General features: G+C 36.6%; 1 pseudogene; it reads left to right on the top strand.

The window, feature by feature from the left end:
* Nucleotides 1-15,392: 15,392 nt before the first annotated feature.
* Nucleotides 15,393-15,877, top strand: LOC131830427 (large ribosomal subunit protein uL22-like; annotated as a pseudogene).
* The last annotated feature ends 9,243 nt before the right edge of the window (nucleotides 15,878-25,120 follow it).

Below are 25,120 nucleotides of genomic sequence, written 5' to 3'. Positions count from 1 at the left end.
TAGTGCATTACCCACAGAACCCATGAGTTAATAAATGGGTGTTGTTTTAAGTCATCAAGTTTGGGGGTCATTTGTAAGGCATCTATAGATAACTGATAGGGAAAAACAAAACTAGCTAAATTATTATTCTCCATCTACAAAGTGCAAAAGAACACCATTCAACTCTCTATGGAGAGCTTAAGCTTTAGCAGTTGCCTTAATGCCCAGCACTTAGGCTGATGTTCCAGGAACAAAGGTTCCTTGTACCTTTGCTTCTCAATCCAAATAAACACCAGAGTTATCCTTCAGCCAAGTAAATATGTGCTTACTCTCAGTGTCTGAATTTTTCCCATCATATTTAAGATAGTTACACGCATTCCTTTATCTCCCTAAAGCATCAGACATTCTGATTTTTTAAAAAAATTTTTAAACTTGAGATGTAGGATGTTAATAGGTCATAAAATACAGTTTTGACAATTATATATATATCTATATAACCATCACCTAAAATATTGAAGCAACATATGTCCACTGATGGATGAATAAAGAAAAAGTGATATAGGTATACACACATATACATATATACCACATACAATGGAATATTATTGGGTCATAACAAAGGAGGTCATTCTGCCATTTGTGACAACTTGGATGGACCTTGAGGAAATTATGTTAAGTGAAATAAGCCAGCTAAAGACAAATACTGCATGGCATCACTTATAAATGGAATATTAAAAAAAAAAAAGGTTGAACTCATAGAAACAGTAGAAAAGTGGTTGCAAGGGGCTGGGGAGTGGGGGCAATAGGGAAAGGTTGGTAAAAGAACATAAACTTCCAGGTATAAAAACAAAGTCTGAGGATCCAATGCAAAATATGAGAACTACTGATAATATTGTACTGTATAACTGAAATTTGCTCGGAGTATAAATGTTCCTACCAAATACACACACACCACACACACACTCAAGGTAAAAGGTATTAATTAACAGATGGGGGAGTGGTGAAGACATACACATATCAAATCACTAAGATGTACACTTCAAATATCTTAAAATTTTATATGTCAATTATACTCAATCAAGCTGAAGTTTACAAAAAAAAAAGAACACCCTAATTACCTCCCCCACCAACTGGGAATTAAAAGACACCAGGATATACAATTTCATGTATGCAATTCCTTTAAGTTTGTAAATCTAGAGGAAATGATGATTCTGTAGAAAAATATGAACTACCAAAATAAACACAAGTGGAAAAATAGAAAAAACCTGTTACCACCGAAGAAACTTGAAAAGTGGTTAGAGATACAATGAAAAAAAAAGCACCAGAATCTCATAGGTTCATCACTGACTTTCATTTAACCTTCAAAGAATAGACAAATTAAATGCCAAATACACAATTATAAACTGAAGAAGGTATAAAAGTTTTCTATCCCTTGTGTAAAGTTAAAATAACATTGACTCCCACATTTTGTAAATAACAAATAATAGTACAGATAAATCTTACTTATAATGCATTAAAATTTAAAATGAAGGCATACCAAATAGAATCTACCATATTGTAAAAGAAGCATAATGCATGATAAAATAATATTTATTCCAGTAATGCAAGGAGGATTCTGTATTGAGATATCTATCAACTTAATAAAATATGTCAACTAATTTAAAGAGAAAAATGCCCCCAAAATTGATAAAATTTAAGTCATTACCTGTAAAAACATTAAGTAGAAAAAACTGAGAAAACTACTTAAATACAATAGCCTCTTTAATAAAATCAAGAGCAAATATTACTCTAAATAGCTAACACTAAGCCCAGTTTAATAAAAGGTATTAAATACTGTTATTATTTAATATTGTCCTCAGAGTCTAGCAAATTTAACACAGAAGAAAATTAAACAATCAGTATAAACATGATGGGGAATGGTGGTAAATTTTCTTTTTCCCAAAGTTGAATTGTATACCTAGAATTAGGAGATCAGTAAAAATAGGAACTACCAAAATGGATGGATGCATATAAAAAGAAAGATTTTATTTACTTCAGAGAGCACATGCACACAGGGAGGGAGAGGGAGAGGATCTCAAGCAGACTCTGCACTGAGCCCCATACAGGCCTGAATCTCAAGATGCTCAGATCATGACCTGAGTCAAAATCAAGAGTGTATGCATAGTAAAGTTACATAACTTGTCCAAAGACCTAATATCATGGTTTAATTTGGAATTCACTAACATAACATAAATCGTAGTAGGAAACTAAACAATTACATATAGAATATACAGTTGAAACTGTATCTGTAGAGGAAACTTCATACCAAGACAGAATAACTAGAATAATGTATATAGGATAAGGTGATGGAAAACAACAATATCCACTGTTTTAGACAAGACTACAAATTACAGTACTGGTGTGAATAGGAGAAAAGATTGCTTTAAAAAGTAATCTACAACTTTAATTAAAATGAAAAATTACATATACCACTCTACCCATGACAACTTCTAGGAACCTATCATAGAAATATAATTTCTAGTAGGTAAAGATACATGTACAATGTTGTTTATAGCAATGCTCAGGGAAAAGAACTAGAAATAATGTGAATATTATCATTAAAAGTGTCATTGAATATATTATGCCACGATCCATATTGCAGACTAGTAGATTATTACAGAGAAAGGATCAAAGCTGATTCAGTTCCCAAAATGTTTAGCTACAAAAACAAAATGCAAACAAATATGTTTAATATACTATTATGTAAAACACAAACCAAAAAAGAAAAAAAAAATCCCTCAGGTAAAGACATGGATATACACTTAGGTGTAAATGTAGCATAGAACCTAACTGCTGTTGTTAAACAACTCCAGGGGTACCATTCATGTATGTGAAGCTGTGTAATATGTTCACTGTGTATTTGGTTATTGACATAGACACACTATGGATATAATATACATGTGGCTATGAGGCAGATACAAACATAGTAGATGTAGATATAATATAAATTTAAATAGGATAGTATATACATAAATAGAGAAGCATGAACTTTGGTATCATGGGTTATTCTGGGCATGGGGAGGATACCAAAGTCCTTTACTGAGAGAAGGAGATGAAAGGAAGAAAAACATGTACGCACATACACTGCCAAGATGTATAATTTTATAACACTTATACATGAATTCTATCTGTGTGTTGTATAGATGTTAATAAAAATTCAAAGATAGAAACTAGTTATTTCTAAAATAATAATTTCTAACATTTAAGGAACTTTTACTTAGAGCACGTACTATGCATAGCACTTTATCAGCATCAGCTCGTGAAATAAATCCTGACTAGCTATGTAAATTTAATTCATGAGTGCATTTCTCAATTGTCCACCCACACTTCTTTAAAATAACTTTTGTTTATTTTTTATTCATCAACCTGCAATGGAGGACACAGATCATTGCTTAGTACAACAGATGAACAGCATCTGTTTGCTATTATCTTTACTCAGTGTTCATCTTCATTCTTTTCCTCATAGGCATTCAACATAGCTAGGGTCAGTTAGGAGACTTCACTAGTGAGAAAAGGCTAAGAAATACATGTATGTAGAAGGAGCCATGAGAAAATCACTAGGTAATAAAATCACTTTGGTAGTGAATTCCAAATTAAACCATGATATTAGGTCTTTGGACAAGTTATGTAACTTTACTATGCACAAGAATAAAAACCAAAGTGGTTCAGTAAGTGATTTTTAAGACCACTATCTCTCAGATTTCCTAAGTCTATCCCTTCTGCTCATGAATATTCAAAATTGAAAATCCATGTTCCTTTTTACTTTTATTCTTACTTTTATCCTGTCTTTCTAGCAAACAGTAGCTATATATTTAGATATATTACTTCTTCATTACTGCAAATTACCTCTAAATTTAGTGGATTAAAAACAGTAACATTTACTATTTAATACTTTCTTTAAGTTTGAAAATTGGGCACTGTTTAATTTGATCCTCCAGCTCGAGGTTTCTCAAAAGGATGCAGGCACCTCATGGCTCCACTAGGAAGAATCTGCTTCCTAGCTCACTCATGAGATTATTGATAGAATTCAAATCCCAGATCTAATATTCTTCCTCTTTTTAATTTGACCAATTCTTAATTAAAAAGCTATTAAGGAAAATCCCACAACTCAAGCAACTGCAGATTGCCTCTAGAAGTATAAGGAGTCTCTATTATCCAAAGATGGCCTCCTATCAACCATCAGCAAAAAAACTGCGATTTTTAGCCATACAAAGAGATGAATTCTGCCAACAGCCTGAATGAGCTGGGACACAGATTCTTCCATAACTTCTAGATGAGAGCTCAGCCTAGCAGATACCTTGTAACTCAGCACAGGATTCAGCTAAGCTGAGCTTGGACTCCTGACCCATGGGAACTGTGAAATAATAAGTGTATGTATTTTTACGCTGTTAAATTTGCGATAACTTGTTATGCAACAATGAAAATGATTACAGCCTCTATGGATTCTTTTTCTTGAAAATGTGTCACATTTTCCTGGTTCTTTGTCTGTCAAGTAATTGCAGATTATACCCTAAATATTGACTGTTATATTGCAGGGCCTCTGGATTCCTTTACATTCCTTTGAAGAGTGTTGGTTTGTTGTTGTTGCTGCTGTTGTTTTGTTTTGGGTTTTTGGTTTTCTTTTTTTTTTTTTTTTGGTCTTGGAAGGTAATTATCTTGGTTTGATTTTCAAATTGAAAACTCTACCTCAACTATGGTATCTCAAATCTCAGTTCAATTTTTCAGTTCTTAAGCATAATTCAGACGTTTAGGCAGAGTTTATACACAGAACCTGGGCTTCCTCTTTCCTAACTCTTTAATGATCAGGATTACTTGCCATTTTTGTATGACAGTGGCCATCTTGAGCTGTCTTCTGATTCCTTCCTTAGGCCATCAGAAAGGTCATAGTTTTTCTACTAGAACTTCAACTTGTTGCCTTTAGTCCAAAGCTTGCATAAACCAGGAAATCAAACCGTCCCATTTCCTTCATTCATTTAAGTACTAACTTTCTTCCAAAATATCTCAGCTTTTGTCCATTATCTTTATCCATGGTCTTCAGGTAGAGGTTTTTGTTTTGTTTTTGTGTTATTTTCTCCAAAATGGATTATTGTAATATGTGAGAGGACCAATCTAGTAGAAGCTTATTCCCTCTTATGGGAAGCAGACCCACCAAACCTATACTTTGATCAATAGATCACAGGTACAAATTTCTAAGTGTTCATTTTATTCAGAGGTAAGCTATATTATCCAATCTAAATCATTCTCTGTTTATAGATCAGCTAAAGTTCTATAACAAAATACCATTCATCACATTACTGTATACTATCAAAGAACTGATAATGGTTGGCTAAATTTGTGGTATATATTTACTATATATTCAGACTTATACCACAATATGTCTCTTTTTGTTTCATCAGCATTTCAGTGAATAAATATTAATGAAACCATGTATTCTGCTTTTTGGACCCTTACTATACATTGAACCCACAACATGTGTCTATTATTCTTCATATATATTCAGAGTGTATCTTGTAACAGTTCCTTTGGAACCATTATGCAGGTATGCTGTGAATGCATATTAATAGTAGAATATATTTGCATAATAGGAGTTCATCATATTGCACGCATAGCAAAATCTTTATAAAAATGTAGTTATAATATTCAAAAGCTATTTACTTAAACACATTACTTACTATTCTACATTCATGAAATGGTACTTCTGAATTTTGTAGTAGAAATTAATAGAAAACCCAGGTTTTCAGGAGGTTACATGATCAAATAAAAAAATACTTTTTTATTCCTGCTGATACCCTCAACAGAATACAGTCAATATAGGTAAAAGAATTAGCAACTTTAGTTGCAGTGAACATATTTTCATTGTGCTCATTGCATAGCTGTTATTTTTTTAATATTTATTTGAGAGAGAAAGACAGAGATAAAGTAGGAGGAAGGGTAGAGGGAAAGGAGAGGGAATCTTAAGCAGACTCCTTGCTGAGCGCAGAGCCTAACATGGGGCTCTAGCTCACCCCTCATGAGATTATGACCTGAGCCAAAACCATGATCGGATATTTAACCAACTGTTATTGGTTATTGGTACTGTTATTGGCACCCCAGCTGTTATTTTTAAAGTTCTATAATAGATGTAGAAGTTTGGATAAACTTCTAAAGTCCCCAAATCTGCAAAATGTAAATTAAATTTCATCTATGACCATTTAACAAATCCTACAGTATCAGGGCTGGCTGGTTTTTCATCAACTACAAGAATCCAGAACGGACCTAAACTCATAATATGAATGCCACATGTCCTTTCCTCCTGATGAATCTTTGAAGGTCAGCTGGTCACCAGGTAGATAAAGGCAGTAAGATCGGTGAGTTCTGTGATTTTAAATACCTCAGATGGTGTTACAAGGCCATAAACTGAATGACTTTATGTAGCTGAGAAATGCCAAGAGCTCTCTAGAAAAATAGGGGGTTTTATGTCCCATTAGCACAATGAAATCAAATTTCACAATACTACAAAACAAAAGAGACAGTGCTCTGCATTCAGGAAGTGTGTTAACATGAGCATGAAATCGAAGACATCTAGCCAGGTGACTCCAGTAGTGTACAGTGTACTAAAATTACTTCATAATCTAGATGATATTGCTTCATCCAGTAGTCATTGTGTTCAGTAATAGGTACTCACGTGCTTAATACAAAATGCCTAATAGCTTATGTTTCATTCTTTAAGTAAATTTAATATCATATTAACTGTAAAATAAAACGGTCACATTTTTTGCAAAAAAACACTCTCTTAAATGCAAAAATTTTCATTCTGAGGGAAGTAGCATTTTCTTAAACATGATCAGATTACTATTAAAATCATTAAAAGTATCAAAAGTACCTGTGGAATTGAGTATTGAAAAGAGGGAAAGGAGGGGTGCCTGGGTGACTCAGTCATTAAGCATCTGCCTTTGGCTCAGGTATGATCCCGGGTCCTGGGATCAAGCCCTGTACTTGGCTCTGCTCAGTGGGAAGCCTGCTTCTCCCTCCCCCACTCTGCTTGTGGTCCATCTCTCGGTCTCTCTGGCAAATAAATAAATTTTTTAAAAATCTTCAGAAAAAAAAGAAAAGAGGGACAGGAACAAACAAGGATGCATACTCTCTCCACTTTTACTCAACATAGTATTAGAAGTCCTAGCCACAGCAATTAGATGAGAAAAAGAAATAAAGGGTGTCTAAATCGGAAAGGCAGAAGTAAAACTGTTACTATTTGCAGATAACAATTTTACATATACAAAACTCTAAAGATTCCAGCAAAAACAAAAACACATTAGAACTTATCAATGAATTCAGTAAAGTTGCAGTATACAAAACCTATATATAAAAAAATCCATTGGGTTTCTATACACTGATAGTGAAGTAGTGGAAAGAAAAATTAAGATAACAATTCCATTTACAATTGCATCCAAAAAAAAAAAAAAAAAAAAAAAAACCAAAACCAACCAACCAAACAAAGAACAGATTTCACCAAGGAAGTGAAAGACCTACATTCTGGTAACTATAAGACATTGATGAAAGAAAATGAAGAGGGTCCAAATAAATAGATATGCCATGCTCTTAAATTGGAAGAAAAAATATTGTTAAAATGTCCCTATTGCCTAAAGCAGTCTACACATTCAATAAAATCCCTATCAAAATGCCAAGAGCCTATTTAATAGAAAAAGAACAACCAATCCTAAAATGTGTATGGAACCACCAAAGACTTAAATAGCCAGAGCAAACTTGAAGAACAAAGCTGGAGGTGTCATGCTCTGTGATTTCAAATTATATTACAAAGTTATAGTAATCAAAACAGGATGGTTTTGGCATAAAAACAGATATATCTATCAATAGAAAAAAAATAGAGAACCCAGAAATAAACTCAGGCACATTTGATCAATTAACTTATGGCAAAGGAGCCAAGAGGGAAAAGACAGACTCTAATAAATGGTGTTGGAAAAACCAGACAACCACATGCAAAAGAATAAAACTGGACTATTATTTTATATGCAAAATTAACACAAAATTATGCAATATGCATATGCAAAATTAACACAAAATGGATTGAATACTTCAAGGTTAGGTCTGAAACCATAAAACTTATAGAAAAAAACATACAGGGTAAGCTCCTTGGTATCAGTCTTGGTGATGATTTTTGGGGTTTGACACCAAAAAGAAAGGCAACAAGAGGAAAGGTAAGTGAGATTACATCAACCTGAAAAGGTTCTGCACAGCAAAGGAAATCACCAACACAATTAAAGGTCAACATACCAAATGGGAAAAAATATTTGCAAATCATGTATCTGGTAAGGGATTACTATCCAAAACACAAGAACTAACAACTCAATAGAAAAACCACAAAGTGGGGCGCCTGGGTGGCTCAGTGGGTTAAAGCCTCTGCCTTCGGCTCAGGTCATGATTCCAGGGTCCTGGAATTGAGCCCCACATTGGGCTCTCTGCTCTGCAGGGAGCCTGCTTCCTCCTCTCTCTCTCTCTCTCTCTGCCTGCCTCTGCCTACTTGTGATCTCTGTTTGTCAAATAAATAAATAAAATCTTAAAAAAAAGACAAATAAGTGTTGGTGAGTTTATTGGGTAAAGGAAACCCTTGTGCACTAGTGATAGGAATGTAAACTGGTTCAGCCACTATACTAAAGTTTTGAAATTCCTCAAAAAATTTAAAATAGAACTACCATAGGATCCAGCAGTTCCACTTTGGGGTATTTATCCAAAGGCGGGGTGGGGTGGGGTGGGGTGGGGGAGGGGGGAAGACCACTAACTTCAAAACAAATCTCTACTCTCCTATTCATTGCAGCATTTAAATAATAATAATAATATTTATGTAAATAATAATAGCTAAGTTGTAGACACAAGGCAAGTGTCTCTTAATGGATGAATGTATCCATTTTATTATCCATAAAAGAAAATAGGATATGAATGTACAATGAAATATTTTTCAAATATTATAAAAAATAAAGGGAGGAAATCCTGCTATTTGTGACAATATGGATGGAACTTCAGAGCATTATGCTAAATGAAAGAAGTTAGACAGGAAAAGATAAATGCCATATGATTTCACACATGGAATCTGTAAATCAAAACCAAACAAATCAAACTCATAGATAAAGAAAGCAGATTGGTGGTTCCCAGAGGTGGTAGGTGCCGAGTGGGCAAAATGGGCCAAGGGGGTCAAAAGGTACAAACTTCCGATTATAAAGTATAAAGGGGAATGAAATATATATATAGCATCTTGACTGGACTTAATAATGAATTGCATCCTAAGACCCTGGAATCATAACCTGAGCTGAAGGCAGATGCATAACCGACAGAGCCACCCAGGCATCCCTTTGCTGGAGGGTTTAAAGCAGCAGTCTGATAACTGACTTTCTCTGCTTAAGCATAAGGAATAACATGGAGGACATTAGGAGAAGGAAAGGAAAAGTGAATCGGGGCAAAAAGGAAGGGAAGACAAAGCATAAGAGACTGTGGACTCTAAGAAACAAACTGAGCATTTTGAGGGGGAGGTGGTGGGAGGTTGGGTGAGCCTGGTGGTGGGTATTAAGGAGGGCAGGTATTGCATGGAGCACTGGGTGTGGTGCATAAACAATGAATCTTGGAACACCGAGGGGGCGGGGGAAGCAGCAGTCTGAGAAAGAGTACAAATGCTCTTAAGAGGGTAGAAACACAGCTGTGTCTATCCTATAGCTCAGGTTATTTCCTTGTCCTGCAAAATGCCTGGCTAGTGTCCACATGCTGAATATTCATGAATGAATGAAATGCATACCTTAAAGTGTCCTTCCCTTTGATAACCTCCTCTAGTATCATGTAGACAAAGCCTTACATATCCAATTGTTACAATTGTTGGGCTCATAAAGATATATGTGGCACATGAAATCGAAGAGTAAATTAGTATGTTATTTTTCAGAAACCACGTAAAGCAAAGATCTCCAGATTTTAAAAAAGTCATGAAGTGGAGGGTTCATTCAAGGTTTCACTTTTACCTAGCCAGTTTCTCATCAGGACCTGTATCAGTGGAGCCTCATCTGTAAAACTACCTGGCCAGAATCAGTTAGCTCTTATTTTCTTCTCAGCAGTAAAATTCATAGACTAGTATAACCTCAAATGTTATGGAGTATTTCTTAATTGATGACAAAGTCGATACCCTACATTATTCTTTCAAGCCATTATACAATTTTGAGGTACTGAGGCAATGTAGACCCATAAAACAAATATTCTTAGACATTCCCACCTTAGCTAGGTACTATGGACTGTTACATACTCCATTGCTTCTTCTGAATTTCCATCATTTTACTTGTCATCTTAATATTTAAGGTAGCATTCAATTTCATCTTTCTTTTAAATAGAAAAGAAAAGTAAAGGATAAAAGTACAAATGAAGGATGGGACAAATATCTCAGTTCTTACAAAAGAAGGTTGCCACTCTTTATAGAAAATGATAAAATTCTGAAAAACTCAATATAGACAAATGATCCTTGAAAGTAGAAACCCATTAGGCAAATAAAAATTAAGAGTTGACATTATATAACAGGAGTTAGTTCCGAGAGCTGGAACCATGTTTTCCTTCTTTCATTTATTTAAAAAAAAAAATTTTCTAGAACTTATCTCAGTATTGGACAAGTGTGCTCCATTCGTCCGTGTTGATCAAATACAGTAAAAATTTTAAAAAGACAAAATTTTGGATAGGGCATAAACTGAATGTGTGTTTATCATGTAACATTTCATTCACAAAACATGGAGGCATGGGAGGTGGCCCTAGTCAAAGCAGACCCCATGTTCTCCCACATGAGAGAAGGAATCTTGAACACAGTGTATGCCTTACTAACTCAACAACTGAAAACAAATGCAATTACTTATTTATGTAACCCCATAATTCTCTTGCCCTTAGCGCCCCATTACCACCTTCACTGAATAACCAGGGAGGAATAGTGAAAGCTAGAAAAATTCAGAATAAACTAATTCCCTGGTCCTCTAATAGAAAGGCAGCTGGCAACAAGTATGCTGGACAAGGATGGTGACATTTCAAGAAATGACAAAGTCACAATTCTTATTAGACTAAACCTACATCAGAGTAAGAAGCAAAGTCAAAAGGGACATAATAACAGTCCATTAGTGATGGATTCCCCACTTTAAAAAAAAAATGTAATAACTCAAAGTAGCACATAGATTGGGCCAGCCTGAGTGGATGTGATTTAGTCTATTTTCCAATCTTCTTGAATTTTAAATTGTGACTCCTTAAGCACCTTAGTGTCTTCCTCCAAGAGTGTGAGTCAACACACCTTTCTTCTCATCCACCCCACTCCCAACCCTTGCAAGCATTCAAACTCTGTACTCAGCTTGCTGCAACAGCTCTCTGCTACTTCTCCTGGCCCTATTGATCTCTGTGCAAGTCCACCGTGAACACCAAACATGGATTCAACCTTCCTGAAACCTTGAATTATTAGTCTCTTTTCTAAAAAATCTGTTTAATCACTTCATTTAAGATAAAGTTCAACATCCTCAATCTATCGCTCAAGTCTCTGACCTCACTCTCCTTTTTTACCCGTATCTTGCTTTTCTCCACCCCAGAAGGGTCCTCACCATTCCTCAGGCATTCCATTCTCTCTCCTGAGTGGTACCCAGGCTTGTGCTGTACCTCTTGCATAATAGATGCGTTTCCTTCCCTCTACTTCCCAAACTCTGACTACCCTACTGTTATCACCCATTACGGTGTCTCACTTAGACCTTTCCATTTTCTGAATCAGAGTCCTGAGAAAGATACTGTGTGTGAACAATGAGAAAACCATCAATGGCCGTTGTGTTCAGGAAATACTTTCCTAAAAACTTGAGACTGGAAGTAAAAAGAAGATGGGCAGAATTTGACTAAGAAAACTCATTCTCTTACAGAGGCGGCCTGGGGAGGTGGCAAAACCAGAGGGTCCTAATTCAGAATGTCTTCTTTCAAATTCTGTCTCTGTCTCTTAACCCTGTGCATCATGGGCAAGTCACTTGATAGGAATCTGGCTCAATTTTCTACTCACAGAGTGGTGACAAGGATTCTTTAGTCAACACTTAGTAAATGTAAGCTATATACAATACTATTAGTAATACAACAAAACTATCACCTGTGATAGGATACTTCCATAGCATCTTGAGTAAAATGATTCAGGATATAAAGTAAAAAAAAAAAAAAAAAAAAAAAATCACAAAGAAGAAACATCCTGAGAGGTGAAAAGAAGGTCAAGACAGAGTAAGGCAGTCATCAGGAGACTCTAATATCATGGTTCTTTCCATTCGATTCTTTCCTGACAGTTTCATTAAGCCCATCAGCATGCCACAGAGCCAAGCGCACTGTGATGGCAGTTAACACACTGGTAACAATGACTTACTAGTTAATAAAAACTGACCTATTTAAGTTCATAACTAACACACACACACACACACGTGGTTATATTTATTTTCCTTAGTTTGAAGGTAGGAAAACCATAATGCTTAGAAATTAGGTTATTTGCTCACACAATAAAGCCTAAACACTTGTAGAATTTCGTTAACTGGATGGCTCCCATATTCCAACCTGTAGCAGAAATCTTTGGTCCTTAACCAAAGATTCTAACTTTAATTTTCCGGATGGATGTTTTTCAAACTTAAAATTGAACTTAACTTTCTCCCTTATGTGTCTACTCTCCCCTCCCATAAGAGCAGGTTTATCTCAGGATGCCTGAGTGGCTCAGTTGGTTGGACGACTGCCTTTGGCTCAGGTCATGATCCTGGAGTCCCGGGATCGAGTCCCGCATCCGGCTCCCAGCTCCATGGGGAGTCTGCTTCTCTCTCTGACCTTCTCCTCGCTCATGCTCTCTCTCACTGTCTCTCTCTCAAATAAATAAATAAATAAAATCTTAAAAAAATTATTAAAAAAAAAAGAGCAGGTTTATTTGTCTACTTCCTCTCTATTCCCATAACTTTTCTTTCCTTGTTTTTGGCACTGCCGCAGTATGCCTCTAGCTGTCCTGTAGTGGGTGACACAGATCTTGAGTAAAGTGAACACAGTCTTCTTCCCCTCATGGCAGGCCATCGTTGAGCAGACTTTGGGGTGAGTGATACTTGTAGAATGCAGTTAGGCTGGCTTCTCAGGATTATGTTTTGCTCTGGTAAGTTACATCAGATTTTCTGTCTACTTCTATTGTATGAAGGAACTGAAGAAGGCACCAATGTGGACAGTGCAAAGCAATCAAGTCACTGGCTTCAGTACAGTCCTGGAATGATACTGTTCATATAATTTCCTCATAACACATATGTTACAAAACTTTTATTTCAAAAGACTTGAAGGTTTTCCCAGCTGTTTCTGGGTTAAGTATATAAATTCGATGTTTTGGATAGAAAGAATTTTTTTTACCTATTAATTATAGTTCTTAGCTAACTTTATTATTAAGAATGCCAATTCCGGGGCACCTGCGTGGCTCAGTGTGTTAAGCTGCTGCCTTCGGCTCAGGTCATGATCTCAGCGTCCTGGGATTGAGTCCCGCATCAGGCTCTCTGCTCAGCGGGGAGCCTGCTTCCCTCTCTCTCTCTCTGCCTGCCTATCCGTCTACTTGTGATTTCTCTCTGTCAAATAAATAAATAAAATCTTAAAAAAAAAAAAAAAAGAGTCCCAAGAATGCCAATTCCATATTTAAGTCTTGGGTGTGGGAAAGAGTGAAATGTGATTCATAACAATTTTCTGTTAAGATTTAAGAAATCAGTAAAAATTAACTGTATCATGCATGTTCCATGTTCATATTTCTTCTATAGCAGTTAAACTTTTTGATGATGGGTACGCCTGTAACTCATACCTATGCTCTTATATGACAAATTGGAAGTGATGGTACTGGTGCATAAAGACATAATAAACTCATGGGACACCTGGTGGCTCAGTTGGTTAATGTTAAGCACCTGCTGTCAGCTCAGGTCATGATCCCGGTGTCCTGGGATGGAGCCCCATGTAGGGCTCCCTATTCAGCAGGGAGTCTGCTTCTCCTTCTCTGCCTTTTCCCCCAACTTCTGCTCACTCACTCTCTAAAATAAATAGTCTTTTTAAAGAGAAGAAATGGCATAAAAATAAAAAAAAAAAGATATAAACTCACAGTGCTTCTGCATAGACACACTAGTTGAAAATGTGTGTTAAGAGGAGTTATTTGTGGGACAGAATATATAGTTCTAGAAGAATAGAATGTTAGACAATGTCTAAATGAGAGCTAGGGGGTATGAAGAGGGTGAAAAGCCAACAGAGTAGTTGGCAAAACTAGTAGGGGGCAAAAAATCAGCAATATCAAAGGGCCACTAGGAACAATGAGATGTTTAATTAGACCCTCCCCTTTTTCTCTTCCCTAAATCCTTTGGGGGCCTAACAGCCCCCTCCCCAACTCCACATGGTTCTCCTCGGACTTCCATCACTATACACTGGGCAGTCATGCTCTGCAGAAGCTGATCCCAAAGAGAATCCTTCCCAGGATTTTCAGTTATTGGAAAGGAGAAATTCTCATTCCCTCTGATTCACTAATTCAAGTGTATGACTCAAGCTGTGAATACCTATATCCCCTGCCAAATGGAGGGCATCCCTTTCTACTAAGAGAGAAAAAGCTTGATACCCAGAAAGAAGCTGATAGGAGAGATGGGGAGATGACAAGATTTCTATTAGTTTATGGATCCAGCTTAAACTACGAACAGACACATCCCTATTCTTCCTAGTTCTAGGAGCCAATATATTCTTTTTGCTAAATCAAGTTTGAGTTGGGTTTTTTTTTTTTTTTGTCACCTATGACAAACATCATGGTTAATATAATAAACAATCACCAGAGGTGTTACATATCTTATTGTAAAGTGAGGGTAATCAAAAAAGAAGTCAAGAGATTGAAAACAGAAAGACAGTCTTTTGACTTTCATCTTTACCAATGATCTCTGCAAGTGTAATTTCATGTTACTACAGAAGATAAAATCTGGTTTTCTGGTGATTTACTAAACCTATAGAACTAGATTAATTTTTAGAAACTTTATTTTTATCAGTACCCTCCCCCTCAACATACACTCAACAGAATTTCTAATCTTTTGTTCACAAAAAAACCTAAATGCCCAGTATTATAACCCATCTAATTTGAAGTTAATGAAAGTATGAGCTACGTAAGAAATTTAGTCTAAGTATTCAGTAACTAGAAAAGCAGTTCTGACTTACAAAGTAACTTCTATTTTTCCTTAGGAAGTAAGGTACTTAATATAAAGCTTATATATGATACACATACATTCTTGGAACCCACAACATCCCTAAAAATTACTTTAGTAGCTCTTCCTCTCAGCGACCTGGGGTGACCTCTGAAAATGGTTCACTATTCACTTGACCCAGGAAGCCCTACAAAATCATGCAAATCAAGAGGTTCAAATCTTCTTGTTCACTTTAAGAACACATGTGAAACTGCAGGCCATCAAGGATATGCGTATCCGAAGAGCCACCAAGTATCTGAAAGATGTCACTTGGCAGAAGCAGTGTGTGCCATTCCATCACTATGATGGTAGTGTTGGTAGGTGTGCCCAGGCCAAATAGTGGGGCTGGACACAGGCTCGGTGGCCCAAGAAGAGTGCTGAATTTTTACTGCACATACTTAAAAATGCAGAGAGTAATGCTAAACTTAATGGTTTAGATGTTAATTCTCTGGTCATTGAACAAAGCTCCCAAGATACGGCGTAGAACTTACAGGGCTCATGGTCAGATTAACCCATACATGAGCTCTCCCTGCCACATTGAGAAGATCCTCACCAAAAAAGAGCAGATTATTGTTTAGAAGAAAAAGATATCCCAGAAGAAATTGAAGAAACAAAAATTTATGGCCCGGGAGTGAGTTCTGCACAGAATAAATGCAAATAAAAAAATTTTTAAAATTACTTTAGTAGACCAAATAATAGTGAATTACATAGAGAATCAAAGAGCTTCAGTGGATATTTGTTAGGATTAAAAGTATCCTAAATATAACAGATAACTCTTCTAGCATGTAAGCTTTAACAACATGGAGATTAGAAATCTTCTATGAGAAACAAAAATATATGAAAGAACACTTAGAGAAACTATTTTTCTCAGTTGGGATTGTAACTGTGAAGGCAGATCTGCTCTGAGCTCTTTTGCTCCAGGTGGTGGAATTAATCGCTGCATTGCTCTCTGGGGCAAAGCAGGAATCCCTTTCTCACTCTTAGGACATTTTTTTGCTAAAGAAACATAATGACTCAAAAGTAGGCTAATGTGCAAATTTAATAAATTCTTCACATACAATACTTTCTAGCCTGGATCTAAATCTAGATCAGTGGGCATGTTATGCTTGCATTTTGTAAATGAGATTTAGTTGTGCCTTTCCCTTTTATTTCTATAACTGGTGACCTTCTTGAGCCATCTCCTTGGAACATTACAGTTTGGTATATTTTTATTTGTTGGCCATTAGCACTCAGATTATGTACTTTTGGCATTAAAAATTCCATCTAAGAGTTCGAGTGTGCTTCTTATTCCTTGTGACCTTTGTTACATTAAGAAATTACAAATTTTGATGGATCTTTCTGGACACATTATAGCAGTGTACTTGCTAAAGGAAAAAATTCCTGTGTACTAAGTGCATATATATAAAGCCATACACCGAATTTTAAATGCTTAATTTCAATTAAAACAATACCTAGTTAGATTGGATGCAGCTCATCCAAATAAAGTGAGAAGGAAGAATGGGAGTCAACAACCAGAAATGTTCCTTTTCTAACAATTATTCTTGGCAATCTTTCTTGTTTTCATTAAGAGGGCAGTGATCATCTAAGGACTACTTTCTTTTTTAACCTTGCCCAGAAAAATTCAATTTTCAAATAGCATAAGACACAGATTGGTGGAGTTGTACCAGAAGACATGAACCATGTCACGAAAGTCTGACTCTGCCATAGAATTAGAAAAACAGGACCCATTATTCATTTTGAAACTTAAACAATTGACAATTTAAAAATGTCACTTGCTGTTTTATTAGAGACATATACTACAGATAAAGCAAACTTCATAGCAACCAGTATCTCAAGAGTTAAGTATTCTCAAAATGAGGTCATTCTGGTACCTTGCCAATAAGGTAAAATATAGTAAAATAACAAAAAATAACTTAGCTTAGAAAATAAAACATGGCACATACAGTCCTACCTACAAAATGTGAAACTAGGTTAAGTCAAACAAATGGTTAGGGCCAAATAATTTAACCTTCTTAGGATGGGATAAATCTTTTTGCTAACTTTGAAAGATCTCCAAGGCAAATTGCTGAAGGAGAGCAAGATGTAGAAACCACACATATGTGGAAATGTAAATGCAAAGAAAATATAATGGATGAAATACTCCCATGTTTCTGTGGTTATCTCAGGGAAAATGATTAGAAATAGAAGTTGCAAATAGAAAGCTTACCCTGAAGTTTTTGTTTTTGCATTGTATTATAGCATTCACATCGAAATTTTATTCTCTTAGAATTTAGGTAATTATGGCAATTTTTAATCACTATCAAACTTTAACCACAAAATTATCTCCTTACATATTTATCTGTAAGTACATAGTTGTATGGAAATTTTTATAAAAGATTCTAACATTTTATAAATTTTAGTTTCTCCACGGAATATGGAGATGAGTAAATTATAGGCTATGTCTTCTACATATTTTGTTTTTCCCCTAGTAATGTTCTATATAACAGAGAAGACTGTTGATTGACTAGCAAAAATTAAAAGTAAAAAGTAACAAAACTACGGTACATGTCTTGGTACAATTTAATTTTCTGAAAATAAATAGGCTGCTGTGTTCTGAAAACAAAAATGTGAGGAGGCTTTTTAAAAGGAACAATTTAAAAAAATTATGAATTTTATAAGTTAATTTTTAAAATTAAGAATCTCTTGATGAGGGTTAATAAGGTGTGCATTTATAGTGATGAGCGCTGGGTGTTATATGTTAGTGTTGAATCACTAAATTGTACACCTGAAATTAATATACTCTGTCAACTAACTAGAATTTAAATAAAAACTTAAAAAATAAAAACACAGTCACAGTAAGATATTCAACTACCAAAAAGAGAGAGAGAAAAGCTCCTGAATTTATCCATTCATTTAACAGATAATGATTGAACACTTATCTGGGCTGAGCATGGTTGAAGGCACTAGAGATTCAATGATGAACAAAACGAAGTTTTTGCTTTCATGGAGTATGCACACTGAGATTAAACACAAAAACAGTACTGAAGATCCCAGAAGCCAAGAACAAGGGCGACATAATGACATGATGGGTTACCTCCTTGGGGTGGGTTTGCGCAGACCCATTCTAGGCCTGGCTATGAAGTAAGGCAGAGTTCCAAAGTCCTGGACTGTGGCGTCAGGAGAACTCCAGGGAGACCCCGAATGCCAACGGCCTCCTCACTGAGGCCAGTATTATAAAAGGCGGACATGCCTGGCCCTGTGATCCTGACCCCTCCCTCTGCACAAGTGACCGCTGCCATGCAGGTCTTTGTGAGAGCCAGGTAGGCAGCAAGGAGATGTAGATCCAGTCCCATGGCTCCCTGAGCTCCTAGAATACCTGCCCTGCTGGTTTGCTGGATCAGTGACAGAAATTAAGGAGAAAGAAACCTTACCCAAGTCCCGTTGTTATTCTTGACAATCTCCCAATAACCATCAGAGTTTTTGTTCTCTCTCAGCCTCACAGTTCTTCAAGATGGGCAGATTTTTCATTATCTCTGATTTTCATTTGAAACGCTTTTCAGGAGACTTTTTGAATGAAAGGTATTAGGTAGGATCATTCAAATTTAAGAAACGTCCACAGTCACAACAGGTTTTTTTGGTGTTTTTTTTAAGTCCCTAATAGATTTTTAAAATGGAAGGGAAAAGCTGGATTACAAAAATTGTGACATTATAAATATTTATATCTAACTAAGCCTTTTAGCACATACATAAATCACATGTATGTGTTGAAATAAAAGTATCAAAAGTCTAAGTTTGATGACCTTCCTTCATGTTGACCTTTACCTTTCAAGTTAGGCCCCCCAAAATGTGTGGAGCACATAATCTCACTCCACTTATCAAACCTATGCACATCCATCCATCGTCTCCTCAGTTTTGTGAAATACTCAGAAATGCTCCCAATGTTGCCTTCTTACAGCCATTCTCAATAAAAGTAAAGAAAATGTTATGTTTTGGCTCTACTAAAGAAAGTCTGCAAATCAGAGTATTTTAGAGAAATGAATAGATACTGCCTAGGGAGTTTAGTTGGTTAAATGTCTACCTACAGCTCAGGTCCTGATTTCAGGGTCCTGGGATCAAGCTCCGTATCAGACTCCCTGCTCAGCAGTGAACCTGCTTCACCTTCTCCTTTTGCCTCTGCCTCTCCTCCAGCTCATGCACTCTCTCAAAACAAAAACAAAAAAAACCCCTGTATTCTTTAGATTAATAGATCACAAACACAAAACCATGAATAAGAAGACCCTTGAAAACTTTCTTAAAAAAAAAAAAACCCAAAAAACAAAAAATGATAAATTACCAGGCACTACCAAGAAGAATTTTAATTCAATAGATAAGAGATGAAGATCAGGCAACTGTTTTTAAAAACTCTTCAGGGGGGCCTAGGTGGCGCAGTTAAGTGTCCAACTCTTGATTTTGCATCAGGTCATGATCTTGAGGTTGTGGGATCAACCCCTGCATTGGGCTCTGCCCTCACCATGGAATCTGCTTGAGATTTTCTCCCTGTTCCTGCCCCTGCTTGAGCACATGCTTTCTTTCTCTCTCTCTCAAATAAGCAAAATCTTTTAAAAAGATAAAAAGTCAAAACCCTTCAGTAATCCTAATTAAAGAACAGGTTTGGTAACCATTATGTTTGACTAAAAGTTCTTCCGTATATGTTATTTCAGCTGGGCTTTTTTGTTCTAGTAACATTATAGTCTATCCTTCTGGTCTTGTTTTCTTAAATGTAGGTCTTTTTTTATGTAGTCACAATAACACTCTGATTAATTTTTTTAAGTTGAAATGTACCAATTTTCAAAACTCAGACATCTGATTCCTCAAAATGGTAAGGTATACAAATAATTTACTGAAATATTATATTTATAATTCAAAACCAGAACAGTGGTACCAACTTCTAATTAACAATATAACTAAGACATATAGGTTGGAATTTTTATTTTTTAGTTTGGAATTTTTTTAATTAGAACTTTGAAAATTAGACTTTTGAGAATTCTATTATGATGTTAGCTAAATCTAAAAATTCCAAGAAGCTTAACAAACAAAATAGAAGGGATAGAATTCCAACTGCTTTTCTGTATTATAGGTGAAAGTAGTTCTAGACAGACTGTAAGAACTTTTAGAATATAACTCATGTACTTGAGAAACTGGTTGTCTTTTACAGAAGTTCTTAAGTGGGATTTTTTTTTAAAGATTTTATTTATTTATTTGACAGAGAGATCACCAGTAGGCAAAGACGCAGGCAGAGAGAGAGAGGGAAGCAGGCTCCCTGTTGAGCAGAGAGCCCAATGCAGGACTCGATCCCAGGACCATGAGATCATGACCTGAGCTGAAGGCAGAGGCTTACCCCACTGAGCCATCCAGGTGCCCCTGAAGTGGGATGTTTACGGAATTCTGTGTTGAGAATCATTTGAAATACTGAGAAGGCCATGAAGGAAGTGACTGAGCCTGATTTTCTTTCTCTATATAATTATCTACTCCATGTTTCTACATGGAAATAACTATTTTTCCATTTTATTAGTATCTGTTTAAATAGAATTTGTTAAATTGAATTTCATTCCTCAATAACTGGAAAAAAAATGTTGTTTTTTCCATTGCATATATTATAGTTAGTTACCAGCACAAGGATAAGTAATATCTAAAAATGATTCGGTCAACAAATGAAAAGGCAACTCATCAAATAGGAGAAAATACCTGCAAATCATGTATCTGTTAAGGGGTTCACATCCAAAATATATAAAGAATTCATACAACTCTAGAGCAAACAATTGGATTAAAAAATGGGCAGATGGTCTAAACAGGTATTTCTCCAAAGAAGATATACAGAAGGCTAACACATTCATGAAAAGGTATTCATCATCAATGATTAGGGAAATGTAAACCAAAACCACAATTAGGTAACACTTCATTCCTGTTATAAGGGTTATTATCAAAAAGACAAAGGAGAAGGAGAAAAGGGAACCCTCATCAATGGTTGGTAGAAATCTAAATTAGTACAGCCATTATGGAAAATAGTATGGAGGTTCCTTAAAGAATTAAAAATAGAACTACTATATGATCCAGCAATTCTACTTCTAGGTATTTATTCTAAGAAAACACACACATTAGCTTGAAAAGATATATGCACCCCCATGTTCACTGAAGCATTATTTACCATAACCAAGATATGGAAGCAACCTAAGGGTCCACTGATGGATGAATGGGTTAAAAAAAAAAAATGACATATATATTAGCGGAATGTCATACAACCATTTAAAAAAAAAAATGGGATCTTGCCCACTGTGACAATTTGGATGGACGTTGAGGGCATTATGCTAAAAAAAGAAGCCAAACAGAAAAAGGGCAAATACCATATAATCTGACATATAAGTGGAATCTATACAACCAACCAACAAAACTTACAGAGACAGAGCAGACTGGTGGTTGTCAGAGGTGCGGGTGGGAACCAGGTAGTGGGATCAAAAGGTTCAAACTTAAATTACAAAAGAAGTCATGGGGATATAACGTACAGCATGGTGACTACAGTTAACAATAAGTTCTGTTTATTTGAAAGTTACTAAGACAGTATATCTGAAAAGTTCTTATCACAAAGAAACTATGTGTGGTAATGGAGGTTAACTAGACTTATTGTGATGATCATTTCACAATATATATATTGAATCATTCTGTTGTATACCTGACACTAAAAGGTTAATTACAGCTCAAAAAAATACTAATAGGCAAATCCCACTCTCAAAGATGCTGTCTGAAGTGGAAATTCTAATTTTAAAAGTTTCCCAGGTGGTTCTAAGTGCACTCATGTTTGAGAACCACTGATCTAGGGGAAGCCAGATACACAAAGAAGGCTCAAGTAAGTTCAGAGGTCAGTGGCTCAGGTTCCGTATGGGACTTCAGGATCTCAGGGACCGTAGCTCCTTTTACCTTGTTGCTCACCGATGACCTACACTATTCAGATCAACTCAAGGTCCAAAGTGACTGTGCCAGCTCTGGTCGGCATGGACATACTCCAGCCAGAGGATAGAAGAGGAAGAAAAGCAGCCCCCTCTCTCTAAGAAAAATTGTACCTACCACTTTCCCTTTCATTCCCCTTGTCAGAACTTAAATGGACTAGATTACGCCTAGATTACACAAGCAGGGGAAATGTAGTTTTTAATCTCTGGATAGCATCTGCCCAGTTAAAACACACACACACACACACACACACACACACACACACTTTACACTATAGAAAAAGGGGAGAAGATTATCAAGAAATAACAGAATTTCCTCCCCAGGAGGTTAACATTCTACTGCAGTAGGTTAGGCTGTAATTGGTGGGAGAAACAGACTGATAAGACTCCAAGTCAACGGGCGCCTCAGTGGCTCAGTGGGCTAAGGTCTCTGCCTTCGCCTCAGGTCATGGTCTCAGGGTCCTGGGATTGAGCCCTGCATAGAGCTCTCTGCTCAGTGGGGAGCCTGCTTCCCACCCCCCTGCCCCGCTTCTCTACCTGCTTGTGATCTCTGTCAAATAAATAAAATCTTAAAAAAAAAAAAAAAAGACTCCAAGTCAAGTCCCTGGATATGCATGGAGAAAGTTAATCTTTCTTGCTGATTTTCTCACCACTATTATTTCAGGATGATAATTCTAAATATTCCTGCGTGAACTATAAATGGAACCTATTAGCCCCCAAAATACCAACTTTGCTTTCAAGGAATAGGAAATGGAAATGGAAAGCGAAGTATCAGAGTCCGGGTGACTATAATTCCTTACCAAATTCAAACTTACTCGCTTTGTCTTCTTGTTTCTTACCAACCTGCCAAAATGACAAATATGTGAAGTACTTTTCCGGCCCGGTCGCTTCAGTGCCAAGTTAGTTCCCATAGACTCTGTAAAAAGCATTGCCTCGACTCTCTGGAGGTGTGTGTGGGAGATCCTGGCCTGGAGAACTACTTTCAGCAAGTCTTCAATGTGGTTAACACAAGCCAGAGACCAAGCTGAGGGCATTTAAGCTGATTCATCTTTTAAGACAATGGCAGCCAAGAATGGGAGCAATTGGCTGCCACCAGAATCCAATTTTTAGCAAGTAAACCATCACAGGTAAGAAAGAGGTACGTGTAGAACATACAGGTACAAGTACACGGATCCTATTACCAAGGCATTGTAAGCTTGTACGTATGTACGGTTCCGAACCCCAAAAGAATTCTATTTCTCATAGGACAAGTGGAATCTTTTTTTCCCAACATCATTATATGCCTCTGAACATCCTTCTTACCTCATTGTTAAATATACATATATATATTTTTAAGTACAAAAAGGAGTAGTGGAAGAATGTGCTAGAGCGCATGAGCCAAGCAAATAAAGTTAGCATCAGCTGCAATGGTACCAACCGCGGTCAGGCGCCTCCTGTTTCACAAAGGACACACAGTCGCTGCTGCATTATTGGTCAGAAAAGCAAGTAAATCACGACCTAAATCTAATCATGAAAAACATCAGTTTTATTCAAATGTCAGCCCACGTGGAGCACCCATATTCTCTAAGTTCTACTGCATTTAAGCAGTCCTGGTTCAGCATCCTAGAGAGCCTGTCTCTTCTAATTACTCTTCTTTTTCAGACATTTCTGAGGCATTCTGAGCCATGAATGGCATCCTATTTAGATACACATTTTCTTAAGCCTGGCTTACAGGGAGCTGATGGAGCACCCAGATGTGACTGAAGACCACATATTTGCCTTTTTAACTGATATTCCAGGCCCCACCTCATCTCATACAAGAATCTGGGACAGCATCACCTTCCCAAGTTGCTCTCTCTCAAAGGAACAACTTCGAATAGTTTCAAGTCCATAATTAAAAGTGGGGATTGCTCAGGGCATATTGGAAGCCTGAAGGAGAAATGGGGAGAAGGTCTGGGGATATAGGAGAGAATGTCCTAGAGAGCTAACCTTGGCTGTTACAGAAGGGGAAAAAACGTAGTTGAAATCAAACTGGTTAAGAACACCAGAGATAAAGAGCGAAAGGTTTATCTGTTTTAAAACCACAGCCTTTCAGAAGAAAAAAAAGACACAGCCCCTGAAGACATTTACCTGAGAACCTACCAGATCTTCCTCTATCTTCACCGGGTTTCTTCCTCAGGGGAGACCATGGGAGAAGTCATACATGCATCTTTAAAAACACCCTTAAAGGCTTCGGCACGGACCCTTCACCTACAACCATCATTCCTGAGGACAGAGAGACATGAATTATAGAAACGTCCACCCATTCCTGTCCTTTGTCTCAGGAGAGATTCAGAAGCAAAGAGCTCCTACATGGAAGACCAAACTTGAAACTTCTCCTTCCTAGTCTTCAAGAGCGCTCTTCTCCCACAGATGCCACAAAATTCTGCCATAGAACAGATACCGTGTGCTACACCGACCCACCGTACCAAACTCACGAAGAACGCACCCTGTTACCTAAGCCCGAATACAAAACCTCTACTCAACTCTCACAAATATACTCGGGATCCCTCACCTTAGAATCACCTGGAGGACCTAATTAAAACAACATTGCTAGCCTCACCCAAAACCAACTGACAGAACCGATCGGGGAGGGGTGATGATAGTTCTTAAAACTCTGCACATGATCCTAGTTGGAAGTTTGGGTCTCTCTAGCTTCTAAAGCTCTAACATGCATAAAAATCAATCGGATAAATGTTAACTAAACTAACTGTGGTGATCTTTTTGCAATATATACAAATATTGAATCATTATGTTGCATAATTAAAACTAACGAACTGATTTGTGTCGATTATATCTCAATTAACAAAAACCCACCTCGAGGTGAAAAATAAAAATAAAATATAAATACAAAGAGGGGCATTAGTCAGGATCAAGTTCTTCCTGGAGCTCTTAACCCTA

The sequence above is a fragment of the Mustela lutreola genome, chromosome 4 (assembly GCF_030435805.1).
Source record: "Mustela lutreola isolate mMusLut2 chromosome 4, mMusLut2.pri, whole genome shotgun sequence".
In the NCBI taxonomy this organism is placed as follows: domain Eukaryota; kingdom Metazoa; phylum Chordata; class Mammalia; order Carnivora; family Mustelidae; genus Mustela; species Mustela lutreola.
This window is presented reverse-complemented; position numbering and strand designations above follow the sequence as displayed.